The sequence below is a fragment of the Ziziphus jujuba genome, chromosome 10 (assembly GCF_031755915.1).
Source record: "Ziziphus jujuba cultivar Dongzao chromosome 10, ASM3175591v1".
NCBI classification, from domain to species: Eukaryota; Viridiplantae; Streptophyta; class Magnoliopsida; order Rosales; family Rhamnaceae; genus Ziziphus; species Ziziphus jujuba.
In genome coordinates this window covers 5,102,129-5,118,198 of record NC_083388.1, presented here as the reverse complement: position 1 = coordinate 5,118,198, position 16,070 = coordinate 5,102,129, and the positions used below count along the sequence as shown (strand labels likewise).

At 38.3% G+C, this 16,070-nt stretch overlaps 2 long non-coding RNA genes across 2 annotated transcripts; both read right to left on the bottom strand.

The window, feature by feature from the left end:
- Nucleotides 1–7,119: 7,119 nt before the first annotated feature.
- On the bottom strand, nt 7,120–9,245 carry LOC132799766 (uncharacterized). The gene is made up of 3 exons (XR_009634625.1): nt 8,769–9,245; nt 8,597–8,657; nt 7,120–7,432 (listed from the first exon to the last, which is right to left on the bottom strand). It is a non-coding gene; the product is annotated as an uncharacterized LOC132799766 (long non-coding RNA).
- Nucleotides 9,246–13,389: 4,144 nt separating this feature from the next.
- LOC132799755 (uncharacterized) lies at nt 13,390–15,739 on the bottom strand. Its single transcript, XR_009634559.1, has 3 exons — nt 15,274–15,739; nt 15,102–15,162; nt 13,390–13,937 (listed from the first exon to the last, which is right to left on the bottom strand). It is a non-coding gene; the product is annotated as an uncharacterized LOC132799755 (long non-coding RNA).
- Nucleotides 15,740–16,070: the final 331 nt, after the last annotated feature.

Here is a 16,070-nt window from a genome sequence, read left to right as displayed (position 1 = left end):
ACATCGAGCCTGATCCACGGATCGATTACTAGAGCTTGAACCTCCTAAGGCTCGAGTTAGTTGAGAGACAAGTTGCCTAAGGCTCGATCGACTCCCGGAACTCTCAGCTGAGTGTTCCCGAGTACTACATGCATCCTGCCTACGCATCGTAGCAGATTCTGAGGAAACAAATAAGAGTTTAGAAACAAAGACACTTAAGCGTGATTACAAAAAGAGAGAAATTTACGGATGGGCTATACAACAATGCACAGTCCCTTATGATTACAAGAACCTATGCTCTGATACCAACTGTCAGGACCCGTCCAGAATTCCTCCCCGGAACCCTAGACAAGCCCTGATCCCAGGGAAATACCACCGAACCTTCCAACGGAAAATCCGGCAGCACCTCCCCTAAGTGTAGGACTTACCAAAAAATTACCTGCATTGAAAACACACTTCTATATTCATCCCTTTATTCCTCCCACAATACTACAAATTGATTCCACAATTTTACAGCACTTCACTGGGATAACAATAATCCAGTGCATAAATAAAACATAAGTGTCCAATAATTTACCATAAAATTTACCTACACAAAAATGCACTCATGTATGGTACTACCTTATCCCTCCCACCTTACTATAATAATTTCCACAATGGCAGTACTTTGATAACAATTTGTATAAAACACACACATATATATGCAATAGGAAAAATCAACTAAATAAACAACCAAATATACCTTTAATCATTCATGTCCGCCTACACCACCCATTCATTGCCGTACATTTCAATTACATTTCAAATATCGTGTTACAAAATATACCGATGCGTAATATAGGAAGAAAAATAAAACAATCATCACATCAACAACAATAATAATAATAGCAGACCTTTTCATGATAAAAATTGTATTAATATCATCTGTCATATTTACCTGAAGGTAATCACTTGTCCAAAGGCTATCACATAATCACAGCTATCCCAAGTGTAATAGCCCAGTACCACCCGCATCAAGATATTGTCCTCTTTGGCCCAGGGTTCACTCCCTCTCTCCCCCTGGCCTCAAGGTTTTGTCAAAACGTGTCTAGAAGGGAGAGGTATCCACAGCCTTATAAATACCACTTCGTGCCCCTCTCCAACCGATGTGGGATGTTACACCAAGTACTATCTCACCTGTCCAAAGGCTACCACTTGTCCAAGAACTATTATACTTGTCCAATGGCTATCTTTCTTGCCCATAGGCTGTGATACTTGTCCGGATATACCATATGATAATAATAATAATTGAAACAATACTAATAATAAAAATAAAAATAAAAATAAATAATGGCAATAATGAAAATAATAACAATAATCATAATGATGATGATAATATTAGTAATAATGAAAATAATTGTAAACATAATTCCGATAAATAATAATTGTAATATTAATAACGAGAATAATATTAATAATAGTAATGACAATAAAAGCAATTAAGTATAATTTTAGAAAATTAGGTTATGAATAGATAGAATAGTACGAGGTCAAATAATATTTTAAATTCAAAATATATTATGAAATATACACTCATATCAGGGGTACAAATGATACCCTCCAACATGCTGTGCAATCCATGATTCTAGCTGTCGCCGACACCCTGCTACCCATACAGTCTGGGGTGATTGCCGATTGGTCGTCCAATCCTCTGGACTCGTAAGCAACATAGTTACGAGGCTAGCTCTTCATGGACCACATCGGATCGTTGTTCCCATACGGTGTGATACATACAAATATAATATATATATATATATATGTATATTTACAAAAATTACTTTATACACATACTATATACCAGTGGTGTCCTACGATGCCCAGCGTCCCAAATCACCATCTGATGGGGAGGTTAAAGAGAGAAACCAGCATATGGTTGCGTGACATCCCACCGCGCTGCTGCTAACAGGCGTCATGGCCGTGGAGGGGGGTGGTTGATGCTCACTGTGCATTATACCCTGCCTACCTTCGGTCCTATGGCAACCACAGGACAACCTTATAAATCAATCTGCGCGCTAATCACATCCACAACTACAGAATACCAGTATGTGTATGGTGCATCTAAAACTCTAAATTTTTATAGTATTATTAAAATAAGGAGTCTCGATAAAATAAAATAAAATAAAATTGATGAATAAATAAATAAATTCATTAATTAATGTATAAATATATTTTTTGGAAATGCTAAATTTTAAATAAATATTTTTCTTCAAATCCATGAAATTAATTTTCACCAAAACAATATAAAAAAATTCATATATAATTAAAATCACATAAATGCATTATTTATGCATCAAAATTTCGACATTTAAATCAACAATAATTTTAATAAAAATTAAACTATAATTTCATAAAATTAATCTCTTCCACAATAATTCAATTGCATAAATAAATGAACACATAAACATATTTTCTTTATCATAGTAATTTAATAAAATCAATTAATACCAAATATCATTAGAACCACATAAAATGTTATATATAAGTAAATAAATGAGAATACCATTGTTATGTGTCATAACCTCAACAACAAAATTAACAGTAATTTTGCAACAATTGAAAACTACAATTTCCTTAATTTCGAAGATATAAATTAAATACTATACATAACTTTGGCACCATAATTTTAAATAACAATTTTATTTAGGCATTAAAAACATAAATTCCCATAACACAATTTATATATATATTTATATACACATACATATATATACACACGCATATATATATATATGCACATATAAATATATATACATATTCATTCATACTTGTTCATATACACATACACATTCTTTCAGCAATTAAATAGATGTATACACATGCTCATATACCCACAAAATATATGTGCATATAGAAATATAAATATATCAAACTAGCACATACCATGGAATGCACCAACACTTATACATCCGCATAGTATACATGAATGAAACAGTTATATATTTACAAACATATGTATGCATAAACATATATACACAAAATGTCAGTACCCGTCCAAGATCCCTCATTGAAACCCTAAACAAGTCTTGATCCCAGGGAAACCCTACCAGACCATCCAATGGAAAAATCCGATAAAACCTCCCTAAGGGTTGGACTTATCACAATTCCTTGCACTGAAACACACTTCTATATATATCGCCTTATTCGTCCACCTTACTATAATTTAATTCCACAATAATCAGCATTTCCATAAATTAAACAGGGAACTAATGCAGTATTTAATAAAATATATCCAATATAGTATATAGAGCATCATAGGGTACAATTAGGTATGAAAGTTATACAACAAAGGATGGAAAGAAATATTACAATAGAAATAAATGAAAAGAAAGATAACTCCTCGAAATACGACAGCAACGAAGATCAAGCTCGCTCCGGATGAACGTTTACCAATCCTTATACCTAGGGGAATGGATTTAAAAATATGAGATGCTAATCATCTCAGTGAGTGACCCAATCTACTACACAATTATAATAGCAATGATAGTCATAGTACACTTGAATAATTAAGAATAAATAAGTAAATAAATAATAATTAATTGAAAATAATATTTTCTCTCAAAACCCTCACCATTCACTTTGTTGGAAAAATTCCCCTTTTAAAACATTTTCGCAAAACCCAATCTTTTATGCCCCAAAAATCAAGGAATAATTAATTTAATAAATAATTAAATAATCCAAATATGAATAAAATATAATAAAATAAATTTAAAGTACTTGCATTAAAGAAATATAAAATAAAAGTGAAATTCAATATATAATTCATAAGATTTGATTTAATAAATTAAAATAAACAGTGCTAAAAATATAATTTAAATAATTACAAAAAAATCATGTAAAATAAGTAGTAAAAATATTATAAAATTCATTTTGAAATATTCAACCAATCTATATAATAAAAATGTGGCAAGACGCATTTTAAAAACATTGTTTTAAAATAAGTGACATAAAATATGAATAAATACATTTTAGAAAACAATAATTGGAAATAGGTGGCAAAACAAATTAAATGCGTTTAATTTAAATACAACTTTAAAACTTTAGGATTTGAAATTTATATATGAAAAATAATACTTAACGCATCACACTATATGCCAGTGATGCCCTATGATATCCAGCGTCCCGAGTACCATCCGGCGGGAGGTTAAAGAGAGAAACTTGCATACGGTCGCTTCGGTATCTTGACAGCACCGCTGCTTAAACCATCATCCCGGCCATGGAGGGGGGCGACTTATGGCCAATATCAAACTTGCCTGCCCTTAGTCCGATGGCAACTCACGGGAGACATTATAACTTGCGCGCTCATCCACATATACAATACAGAAGACCAGTACTGTATGAGTGCATCTAAAACAAATAACCATATTATTTTAAAAAAATAACAATTTTTTCCAAAACTCACTGTGGGAATCACACCATTTTTCAAATTCACAATCCCACATTTTTCTTTAATATCTCCAGCGTAATTCCATCAATAGTAATATACATATAACTTTTTCCAAATCATAATATCAATCAAATAATATTCCAAGGGCATAATTATATAATTTGAAAGCACCAAACTTAAACCAATATTTTTCTTGAAATATTTAAAATCAAGTTGTCAGGACCCGTCCAAAATTCCTCATCGGAACCCTAGACCAGCCCTAATCCCAGGGAAACCCTACCACACCCTCCAATGGAAAATCCGGCAGAACCTCCCCTAAGGGTTGGACTTACCACAAATTTCTTGCCCCCATTACTTGACCTTCGATAAAGAAAAGGCAATCCTCGACCATTGACTAGGCCATAGGAATTCCCCGTTAGGATAGATGATTCTAATTGAAACCCTCGAAGATTAGAGTTATTCAAACTCGGGCAACGAATTTGCTTCGAGATAAAGGGAAAGAACGCTTCAAGACGGGTAAAATGAGAGATTAGACACGGATGGGATGCACAACAATGCACAATCCCTTAGGAATACTAGAACCTAGAGCTCTGATACCAACTATCAGGACCCATCCAAAATTCCTCACCGGAATCCTAGACAAGCCCTGATCCCAGGGAAACCCTACCGGACCCTCCAATGGAAAATCCAGCAGAACCTCCCCTAAGGCTTGGACTTACCACAAATTTCCTGCACTGAAAACACACTTCTATGTTCATCCCCTTATTCCTCCCACAATACTACAAGTTGATTCCACAAATTTACAGCACTCCAAATGAATATCAGTAATCCAGTGCATAATTAATACATAAATGTCCGAGATAGTATACAGAGCTTCATGAAGTACTATTAAGCATCGAATACAACAAGGAGGAAAGAAACATTACAATTGAAATCAATGAAAACAAAGGTAACTTCTCGATCTACGATAGCGACGGAGATTTGGTTCGCTCCGGAAAAATGTCTACCACCCCTTGCACCTAAGGGAACGAAATTTAAAAATATGAGATGCTAATCATCTCAGTGAGTGACCCTATCTACTGAACACTTTTAATATTAATAATATAACAAATAAAAGAATTTAATTAATACCAACAAATAAATAAATAAATAAATAATAAACAATTGAAAATAATAATTTCTCTCAAAACCTTCACTATTCACTCCGTTGGAAATGTTCCCTTTTTAAAATATTTTCACAAAACCCAATATTTGTATTTCCCGAAAACCAAGGGATCAATAAATTTAATAAGTAATTAAACAACCCAAATATAAATAAAATATAATAAAATATAATAAATAATATTTTGAAGACTTTGGGTTTGAAATTTTATCTGAAAATTTATACTTGACGCACCACACCATATACCAGTGATGCCCTCCATTACCCAGCGTCCCGAGCACCAACTGGCGGGGAGATTAAAGAGAGAAACTTGCATACGGTGCTTAGGCGTCCCGACAGCGCCGCTGCTGAAACCGTCATCCCGGCCACGGAGGGGGGCGGCTATGGCCAATATCAAACTTGCCTACCCTCGATCCAATGGCAACTCACAGGAGACATAATAACTTGCGCGCTAATCTACATATACAACCAGAACACCAATACTGTATGAGTGCGTCTAAAATAATTATTAAATTAATTATTACCGTACCGATTTTTCAAAAATCACCGTGGAAAATATACCAGTTTCAAATTCACCATCCCACATTTTCCTTTAACATTACCGGTACGAAATCATCGATAACGATATACAAATAATTTTCCTGGAATCATAAAATCCATCAAATAATACTCCACGGGCATAATTATCAAATTTAAAACCACCAATTTAAACAAGTATTTTTCTTAAAATATTTAAACCAATTATGCCCCAAACAAAAATATAAAAATCCAAACACAATTAATTAATGAAAATACTTTGCTCATGTGTAATAAATACAGTTCAATGACGGTAATGATCAAAACTCCATTAATAAACCAAATTTCCATTTAGCAGCAATAAACATATACGTACTTATAAAATAATATTTTTGCACAATTATAATTAATTTTCCACCACATGAGCATAATTCCAGATATCAATTTAACACCAAATAAATATAATTAATTACTCCAAAATATTTTTACGGGTGGATCACTCACCTGGAGCACGTAATTAACCTAAGATTCTCCATAGGATGAATTCCATGACGCACACGTGCTCCTAGAACAACAATTCACACACAGTCAAATAAAATAATATTTTATTCGAGTAAATAATACCCGGTACCCGGGGGGTTAAATACAAACGTTAACCAAAATTGACAAATAATAAGTCTATGGAAAGCTTGTGAGATGAGGATCACATTACCGACCTCCATTGAGCTCAATTCAACTGGCGGTGGCCGGAATTTGGCCGGAAAGTTTCGGCTGAGTTTAAACTTGAGGGATCTCTCAAACGGTGGGGATTTTGGGCAATCTAACCCCGGAAATGGACTCAGAGGGGTTGAAAATGGTGGGATAGAGGTATGGGTCGAGCTGGGTTGGCCGGAAACGGTGAGAATCGTCGGAAAAACTTAACCCGCTGCCACCGACTTCATCGGCCCGATTTGGGCGCGTCCGGTGGCGTCTGGCCAGGAAACTTGGAGTTCAGTGTCAGGACCCGTCCAGAATTCCTCCTCCGGAACCCTAGACAGCCCTGATCCCAGGGAAATACCACCGAACCTTCCAACGGAAAATCCGGCAGCACCTCCCCTAAGGGATTTACTTATCACAAATTTACCTGCACTGAAAACACACTTCAAAAATATCCCCTTATTCCTCCCACAAACTACAAATTGGTTCCACAAATTGCAGTACTTAAAAAAATAAATACAGTAATCCAGTGCAAAATAAATACAACAAGAGTGAAAGAAATATTACAACTGCAATAAAAGAATAACAGGGTACTGCCGAACTAAAACAGCGAGGAAGATCAAGTCCGCTCCGAGTGAACACCGACAATCTGGTACCTAGAGGAACGAAATTTAAGAGTGTGAGATGCTAATCATCTCAGTGAGCGACCCTACTACTCTACACTATCATACCACGGTAATAGGTATATAAATAATAATTATTTGGAAATAATATTTTCTCTCAAAACCCTTACAATTCTCTCAGTTGGAAAGGTTCCCCTTTTAAAACAATTTCACAAAACCCTTTATCCATATTCCCCGAAAACCAAGACATCAATTAAATACCAGAAGCGGTAACAATTATATTTTTAATTCCAATTCAGTTTCCAAACATTTTATTTTTAAAACACAGTTCTGAAAATAATTTGATGCACCCACTATATACCAGTGGCGCCAACAGTACCCAGCGTCCCAAGGTACCGCCAGACAGGAGGTTATAGAAAGAAACCGGCATACGGTCGTGTGGCGTCCCACAGCGCCGCTGCTAACCTGGTGTCCCGGCCAAAGGGGGGTGGCCGCCCTCTCCGATGGCATCCACAGGACACCCTCATAATATCAACCGCGCGCTACTCACACCCACCTGCGCGCTAATCACAACCGTGTGCACACTAACCATATCACATATACCATATCACATAATCAGAACACCAGTACGTGCACGGTGCATCTAAAAATTATAAAATCCATAAATTTAAATCATAAAACAAATTTCACATTTTTCATAAGCATAGCGGGCATAATCCATCCGCTTGAACCGGGAAATTCTCCACAATTTCCTTATAATCCATACCATAAATTCCATGATTTTCAAATCCACCAACTCCCAAATCCATCAATTCAAATATCCACATTTTTTTTTCCAAGCATAAATAATTTCTCGAAATATCATAATCAAATCCCATAATATTTTATGGGCATATTTCATAAAAATTGAAATCACCAACATAACCAAATATTTTCCTTGAAATATTTGAAAATCAAATCGTGCCCAATTTACCATTAAAACCACACCAATTTCAAAATCCTCAAAACCATAAAATAATTCCACATGGCATAAATTGGTGAAATACACATTTTCTTAAATCCGATAAATTCACAAATAATTCCACAATAATTCAAATAAATATTTGGCACATAGAAATTAAATTCCAAATATTTAAATCACACATTATATATTCACCAATTAAATTTCCAAAATTAATTTGAAGGTGGGTCACTCACCTTGAGCACGCAATTAACCCATGATCCACTACGGGATCAATTCTACGACTCACCGGTGCTCCTAGAACAAAATTCACAGACAGTCAAATAAATTAATATTTTATTCGGGTAAATAATACCCGGTACCCGGGGCTCAAACACAAACTTTAACCAAAATGGTCGAATGATATACCGAATCGAAGCTTGTGGGACGAGGATCACCAATCCGGTCTCCGTCGACCCCAATTCCGCCGGAGGTAGCCGGAATTTGGTCGGAAAGTTTCGACCGGTGTTCACTTCCCCATATCTCGCAAACCGCTTCGAATTTCTGGGATTGGAGGCCATTTTTGGATTCAGAGGACCCAAAATAGGGGGATAGGAGGCTCAATTGGGAGTGGGCTGGCCGGAAAACACAAGAAAAGAGGAGAGAGAAACTTGGCCGGCCCGATCGGCGCGCGTCCGGCGGCGGCTGGCCGTGAAACTTGGCGGCCAAGCTCGTGAGGTGGCGGGCTTCCTTGGTGGCTGGCGCGTGAGGGCTATGGGTGGCCGGAATTTGAAAACACGGAAGAGAGAGAGGGACGGCCGGTGGGGAGAAAAAAAAAAAAATAACTGTTGCGTGCTTGGTGTTTCGGGGAAGAAGAAAGGAAAAAAAGAAAAAAAGAAAAAGAAAAAGAAAAAGAAAAAGAAAGAAGTGGTGGTGTTTTCCCACGTGGGGAAAAGAAAAGAAAAAGAAAAAGAAAAAGAAAAAGAAAAAGAAAAAGAGAAAGAAAAAGGAAAAGAAAAAGAAATAATTAAATAATATTAATAATAATATTATTATTCAAAAATAATAAAATAATTTGATTTTTTTTTTTTTTTTTTTTTTTCACATGGTTGACATGTGGCATTTCACCATGGTGACACATGGCCACCTTCATTGAGTCACACGTGGCACCTCGTTATGCGTGTAAAAAAAAATAATATTAAAATAATACAGTATTTGAAAAACTTTACAGGTCTATAACTTTCAAACCACATGTCCAAATCGGACGTGCCGCTAGTCTATGAACTCGTATCGACGAGTACTTTACAACCATACAAGAGTCAACTCACAATTACATCACAAGAAAAAGTCAACTCCCGGCACCTTTTAGACAGTTTACACTTCAACTTGTTTTGCCCATAACTTTCAAACCGTAGCTCCGTTTTCGACGTGCTACTAGTCTACGAACTCAGGGAGTCATGCACTTCGCCACCGTACCCTAGTCAACTCAAAATTCTCACCGAGTCAAAAAGTCAACTTTTGACCCCTTTCGGTCAACGGTCAACGGTCAACCTCGGTCAACGTGCACGGATTCCGGTGCGATTTGGGACGGGGTGTTACAGCCTTCCCCCCTTACAAAAATTTCGTCCTCGAAATTTCCGCACGTCACTGGAACAGATACGGGTACTGCTCACGCATCTGTGTTTCGGGTTCCCACGTTGCTTCCTCGACTAAGTAGTTCCTTGCCAACCAATCCATGCCCAACACTACTTCAAGTCCGGATAGATCCAACAGGATCAGGTCTGTTTCCATCCCTTGATCTGTGAAATCGTCGGGCGTAGTCCTGGCTCCCTGCTGCGTCATAGCAAACACCCGGCCTTGACTTGTCTGCTGGGTTCTCCTTCCTCTACCTCGACTCGATCCTGCAGACGGCTGTACTGATCCCGAAGAAACTCCTACTGGCTGACTCCCCTGGGAACTCTATCCTGGAAATACCCTTGTATGCTGTGTCCGTCGACCTGCTTCTAGCACACTGCCACTACCATAAGGGCAATCCCTCCTTATGTGACCTGGCTGCCCACACCGAAAGCATAAACCATCCATCTGACACTGCCCAGAATGATTCCCCCTACAAAGTGGACAAATCCGCGGAGAACCAATGCGTGACTGCTGATACGAGCTTGCATCCACAATGATCGAATGGCGAGCTGGCTGGGGCATGCGATAACTATCTCTCCTCTGGAATCTGCCTCGTGGGCTTAACCCATCACTGTCTGAGCCTGAGCTATGGCTCTTCTTAGCTGCTCCCTGTCGAGGTACTCCGCTATACGATCCTTCGAATGATCTGCGCCTCGAGGGTCTGTGTATCTCCTCCTGTCTCTCTAGCTCGAGCGCTGCATCCCTGGCGGACTGATAGGTGGGATGTACTGATCCAGAAAGGGTGTAGCCGATGTTCTCTTTCAATCCGTCTATGAACCTCACCTTCTTCGTGTGATCGTCGGGAATCAGGTGCATGCAGAATCCTGATAGTTCTCGGAATCTCCTCTCGTACTCTGTCACCGTCATGTTCCCCTGTCGTAGTTCCTCGAACTCTCTCCTTCTTGCTTCACGGTAGGCAGGAGGACAAAACTCAGTAGAGAAGGCCATCTTGAACTGATCCCACGTATGCCTTACACGAACAACTGGGCTAACTTCTCGGGTGAAAAACGTTCTCGCACCGGTAGGAAGTGTGCCGACTTGGTGAGACGATCAATGATTACCCAAATGCCGTCGTACCTTCTAGGTGTGGAAGAAAGCTTGAATACGAAGTCCATGTTGAGTTCTTCCCACTTCCACACAGGAATCGGTAAAGATTGGAGTAGTCCCAAAGGCTTCTGTCTTTCTGCTTTCACTTGTTGACAAATCAAACACTTTGATACGAAGTCTGCCACTTCTCTCTTCATACCAATCCACCAATAATACTTAACAAGCGTCCGGTACATCTTGGTACTTCCCGGATGCATCGCATACATCGAGCTGTGCGCCTCCTCCAAAATCTCCTTCTTGAGTCCTGGGATATCCGGAACGCAAAGTCGTCCTTTATACACGAGGGCTCCATCCCTCCTTATGGAAAATTCCGGATCAAGACCTTCTTGTACCTTGCCCTTAATTGTCCTCAACTTAGGATCTTCCATTTGGGTCTCTACTATACGATCCACCAACACCGGTCGTACCTGGAAGCTAGCCATAAGAACTCCTGAAGGGTGCATATGCATTAACACCCCCATCTTCTTCAACTCCACCATGAGAGGTAGTTGGATGACTTGGACGTGAGCAAGAGATCCAGTAGCCTTCCTACTCAAAGCATCTGCCACTACATTCGCCTAATAGTGACTTTAACTTCCCTCTTGTGCAACTTTCCTTCTCATGCCCACTAATTAAGGATAGTCAAATTGGTCCACGAGAACACGATCTACAAGTCTTGGTCATAGTCGAACGCTAACCATAAGGTGCTTCTAAAGCATGCATCCTTAAACCAACAACCAACTCTCGTGACTCGATCAGCACTTTAAAAGGTTAGATTAGAACTTAAGTCTAATTTCCTCAAATACTGGTATCACCAAGTTAAGGTTGAGATTAATTCACTTATCTTCGATTACCCTCCTAGTACTTACAATTATAAAACCCTTGCTCCTCATTGATTAACCAATAGTCTTAACCTCGACAAACATCAATCTTTCTTTTAACTAAATTCAACAAGGTCATGAATAAAATTTCTCAACATCCAAATACCATTCTTGAAAACCCTAAGTTTCCCCCATTTCAAATAAATTCCATGAATCCACACCTCAAGCAATAAAGAATTTAAATCCTAATTCTAGCATCACCACCAATACTATGAACAAATCACTAGATCCTTAACCCAATAAAGTATTCCACACTTCTTAAATTCTAACTCCGTCCCAAAAATCATACTCCTTATCATTGTAAATTATCACCAACAATATCAACCACCTTGAATCGATGAAGCACCATCAATACGAACCTTAAATCTCCAAGGAAATAAGATATCAAGATCTTAGCTTCTAGAATGAAAAATAACCATGCTTAAACATCCAACCATGCCTAAGGAATCATCCTCATCTCATTAACCTCATCAACCACCAAGTAGAACTTTAGTCGCTATCCGGATCTTGCTTGATTCTCTAAACGCTGTCGTACCTTCTCTTTGTGAACGATAGTTTAAGCACGAAATCCATGTTTACATCTCCCTACTTTTACTTATCGGTGACCTAAGTACCTTTATTCGGATCTTGCAACTTCCTTTATCGTGCCAAACCACCATGTCATCCAGTGAGCATTCCATACGTCTTTATACCCTTGGGGTGTATCGCATACATTGAATCACGTGCTTCCTTTAGGATCTCCTTTTTGAACTCAACGATACCCTGCTTTGGATTCTTAATTGGCGATACTTAACCTTAAGTCGCTTTTGGAAAAACCATAACATAAAACAAATAATAAAATATATTTTTCAAATATACCTAACTTGCATAGGCAATTGTTAAAACTCCACATTGAAAATCATATCTTAAAATCCATTGCATAAAATAAAATATGCACGCTTGTAATGGAGGTACGTACGATACCTTCTACATGTTACGTAATCCATGATTCCAACTGTCGCCGACACTCTGCTACCAATACAAACCAGGGTGGTTGCCTATATTGGCCGTCCAATTCCCCGGGCTCATAGGCAACATGATCATGGGGCTAGCTCTACATGGACCACATTGGTTCGCCGCCTCCATATGGTGCAGTATAATATCAAACGATATAACATACAAATACATGTACGAACACAAACCAAAAATACTTGAATAAAACACCTTTAATTTCCAATACCACGTTGAAAAGCATTTAATTTTGATAATCGATTGGAAAAATATTTTGACGCCTTGAAATCGATCGACACACATCCTTAGGCAATCATCATTCTTCTCCATGAACGAAACGGATACCATTCACGATGATAAGCTTGACCTTCAAAAAGAAAAGGCATCCTCGACCATCGACTAGGCCATAGGAATTTCCCGTTAGGCTAGATGATCCTAATTGACACCCTCGAAGATTAGAGTTATTCAAACTCGGGCAACGAATTTACTTCGAGACAAACAGAAAGAACGCTTTCACACGGGTAAAACGAGAGATTAAACACGGATAGGATGCACAACAATGCACAGTCCCTTAGGAATACTAGAACCTAGAGCTCTGATACCAACTGTCAGGACCCGTCCAGAATTCCTCCTCCGGAACCCTAGACAGCCCTGATCCCAGGGAAATACCACCGAACCTTCCAACGGAAAATCCGGCAGCACCTCCCCTAAGGGATTTACTTATCACAAATTTACCTGCACTGAAAACACACTTCAAAAATATCCCCTTATTCCTCCCACAAACTACAAATTGGTTCCACAAATTGCAGTACTTAAAAAAATAAATACAGTAATCCAGTGCAAAATAAATACAACAAGAGTGAAAGAAATATTACAACTGCAATAAAAGAATAACAGGGTACTGCCGAACTAAAACAGCGAGGAAGATCAAGTCCGCTCCGAGTGAACACCGACAATCTGGTACCTAGAGGAACGGAATTTAAGAGTGTGAGATGCTAATCATCTCAGTGAGCGACCCTACTACTCTACACTATCATACCACGGTAATAGGTATATAAATAATAATTATTTGGAAATAATATTTTCTCTCAAAACCCTTACAATTCTCTCAGTTGGAAAGGTTCCCCTTTTAAAACAATTTCACAAAACCCTTTATCCATATTCCCCGAAAACCAAGACATCAATTAAATACCAGAAGCGGTAACAATTATATTTTTAATTCCAATTCAGTTTCCAAACATTTTATTTTTAAAACACAGTTCTGAAAATAATTTGATGCACCCACTATATACCAGTGGCGCCAACAGTACCCAGCGTCCCAAGGTACCGCCAGACAGGAGGTTATAGAAAGAAACCGGCATACGGTCGTGTGGCGTCCCACAGCGCCGCTGCTAACCTGGTGTCCCGGCCAAAGGGGGGTGGCCGCCCTCTCCGATGGCATCCACAGGACACCCTCATAATATCAACCGCGCGCTACTCACACCCACCTGCGCGCTAATCACAACCGTGTGCACACTAACCATATCACATATACCATATCACATAATCAGAACACCAGTACGTGCACGGTGCATCTAAAAATTATAAAATCCATAAATTTAAATCATAAAACAAATTTCACATTTTTCATAAGCATAGCGGGCATAATCCATCCGCTTGAACCGGGAAATTCTCCACAATTTCCTTATAATCCATACCATAAATTCCATGATTTTCAAATCCACCAACTCCCAAATCCATCAATTCAAATATCCACATTTTTTTTTCCAAGCATAAATAATTTCTCGAAATATCATAATCAAATCCCATAATATTTTATGGGCATATTTCATAAAAATTGAAATCACCAACATAACCAAATATTTTCCTTGAAATATTTGAAAATCAAATCGTGCCCAATTTACCATTAAAACCACACCAATTTCAAAATCCTCAAAACCATAAAATAATTCCACATGGCATAAATTGGTGAAATACACATTTTCTTAAATCCGATAAATTCACAAATAATTCCACAATAATTCAAATAAATATTTGGCACATAGAAATTAAATTCCAAATATTTAAATCACACATTATATATTCACCAATTAAATTTCCAAAATTAATTTGAAGGTGGGTCACTCACCTTGAGCACGCAATTAACCCATGATCCACTACGGGATCAATTCTACGACTCACCGGTGCTCCTAGAACAAAATTCACAGACAGTCAAATAAATTAATATTTTATTCGGGTAAATAATACCCGGTACCCGGGGCTCAAACACAAACTTTAACCAAAATGGTCGAATGATATACCGAATCGAAGCTTGTGGGACGAGGATCACCAATCCGGTCTCCGTCGACCCCAATTCCGCCGGAGGTAGCCGGAATTTGGTCGGAAAGTTTCGACCGGTGTTCACTTCCCCATATCTCGCAAACCGCTTCGAATTTCTGGGATTGGAGGCCATTTTTGGATTCAGAGGACCCAAAATAGGGGGATAGGAGGCTCAATTGGGAGTGGGCTGGCCGGAAAACACAAGAAAAGAGGAGAGAGAAACTTGGCCGGCCGGCGGCTTCTCCGGCCCGATCGGCGCGCGTCCGGCGGCGGCTGGCCGTGAAACTTGGCGGCCAAGCTCGTGAGGTGGCGGGCTTCCTTGGTGGCTGGCGCGTGAGGGCTATGGGTGGCCGGAATTTGAAAACACGGAAGAGAGAGAGGGACGGCCGGTGGGGAGAAAAAAAAAAAAATAACTGTTGCGTGCTTGGTGTTTCGGGGAAGAAGAAAGGAAAAAAAGAAAAAAAGAAAAAGAAAAAGAAAAAGAAAAAGAAAGAAGTGGTGGTGTTTTCCCACGTGGGGAAAAGAAAAGAAAAAGAAAAAGAAAAAGAAAAAGAAAAAGAAAAAGAGAAAGAAAAAGGAAAAGAAAAAGAAATAATTAAATAATATTAATAATAATATTATTATTCAAAAATAATAAAATAATTTGATTTTTTTTTTTTTTTTTTTTTTTCACATGGTTGACATGTGGCATTTCACCATGGTGACACATGGCCACCTTCATTGAGTCACACGTGGCACCTCGTTATGCGTGTAAAAAAAAATAATATTAAAATAATAC